Source organism: Dendroctonus ponderosae, unplaced genomic scaffold (assembly GCF_020466585.1).
Source record: "Dendroctonus ponderosae isolate FM_Combo_2020 unplaced genomic scaffold, Dpon_F_20191213v2 Dpon_F_20191213_1, whole genome shotgun sequence".
In the NCBI taxonomy this organism is placed as follows: Eukaryota; Metazoa; Arthropoda; class Insecta; order Coleoptera; family Curculionidae; genus Dendroctonus; species Dendroctonus ponderosae.
The window spans coordinates 27,810,880-27,812,633 of NW_026017110.1; the positions used below are offsets into that span (position 1 = coordinate 27,810,880).

Here is a 1,754-nt window from a genome sequence, read left to right on the forward strand (position 1 = left end):
CAAAAATAGGAAAATGTTCCTTATGATGCTTATGCAATATCAGCATGTTTCAGTGATTTCTATTGGACCTTTTGGCCCGATGACTGTTGAATCCGTTATCTCAGTAGGTGCCCAAATTGAAAGCTTTCAGGTTTTTATATTCAGAACTTGTAGGTAATCAAAGCTGCTTACTCTTACATGATGCTGATGCGGACATACAAATAGTCAACTACGTTTAATCCTATGCGCTTACTAAATATTAGTTGGAATGAACTTTAGTTGTGGCAAACCACTTTGATTAGACGCCTAGTTACACACGACACAAAGAACTATCGACCAATTTTGTCCACTGTCGGTAGCAAACAGAATATTTATACATCTTGTCGAAACAAAACTAGAGAATAAAAATGATTATATAACCTTTTTTTGCTTGTTTGTCCTTTCGATGCTTTACTTAGCAGCTCTATTTCAGTTCATTTATTGTTGAAATTTTTGTAGAGAAGGCCTGTTTGCATGGTAATATTTCCAAAGACAAAACTAACGTTCCATCACGAAAATTAACAAAGCTCCAAACGCCCACCAATCATTAAATTTATTTTAAATTTAGAGCCAGTCGCAGCGATTAATGCGCAACGCAAAAACTAAATTTAATAACGGAATGTATTTTGTTTTTATAAAAATATGGACTAAACAAAAAATCACTTTAAAGTGAAAGTGTTACTCGACTTCCAAGCGATGATAGAAACCAACGAAATTTGACATAATTAAAAATGTCCTTTAAAAGTTCCGATTCAAGACTTAATCAAAATTTACATTGGAGCTTAATTTTATTATCGTCTGGTGGTTATGATCATATTCGTTCTTTTTGTGTTATTTTTTTTCAATCTCCTCTGTCCTATTGCATCACGAGCTAGCCCCAGAACTCATGCCTTAATTAGTCAGAATGTGCCATTTAATGCTCTATCCTGTGCTGCTGAGAAGTGGGCGAAAAAGTGGCATAATCAACAACACTTTGGCCAAATCTTGTATATCATATTGAAATTTTGCATTTTATTTGAAGTATGACTTCAAGTTGAATTTATTATGAAGTGGGTAACCAATAGCTCATTCGGTAACAAATTCACACTGTGAGCTAACTTTCCAATTGTTTCCAACATCACGCACCGGAGCAATAACTGAGCCGTGCAATCCTACTTGAAAAAACGTTACTTAAAAAAATATGATGTCCTTTTCTTAGCTATTAAAATGCCAGTTCTGGAAAACATAAAGCTCTAATCTGCTCCTGGGTTAAATGCTGAGCGTAATTTAAAGTGCGGCGGAGTGAGTTAGAACCCATTAGCGCGCAGAGCGGCAACAACTCAAAAGCCGAACTCAACACAGTGTTACCAACCATGCCTAAGCAAAGGCTTCCAATGTTGTGTGCATTTTCCTCTTCTTCTTCTCCTCCTTTAACTAGATCTTTCAATTTGTTAATTGGGTCGCCTTAGGATCTCTTGAGATGTTGATTGCCAGCTGTCCTTTCATTAGGCCAGGGTAACACTATCTTGTATGACACATTTGTGTTGGTAGCTGGGGCCTTTGTGCACCAGCGCATTTTCAGCCAAAATTATTGCAACCACCATCAACGCGGAGGTTGCAAACAGACAAAAGCGGGATGCTGCGTGCGGTCAGCGAAAATTAGTCATTAGTAGAGGGCGGAAAATATGCAAAGTGCATATCTATGCATTTTTTGCATATTTTATCCAATTTCATGAAAAATTGCATATATCTAAAAA

The 1,754-nt window shown here is 36.7% G+C and overlaps 1 long non-coding RNA gene across 1 annotated transcript; it reads left to right on the top strand.

Annotated features, from left to right (window-relative positions):
- The first annotated feature begins 21 nt into the window (after window positions 1-21).
- On the top strand, window positions 22-403 carry LOC125502585. The gene is made up of 2 exons (XR_007280357.1): window positions 22-103; window positions 154-403. It is a non-coding gene; the product is annotated as an uncharacterized LOC125502585 (long non-coding RNA).
- The last annotated feature ends 1,351 nt before the right edge of the window (window positions 404-1,754 follow it).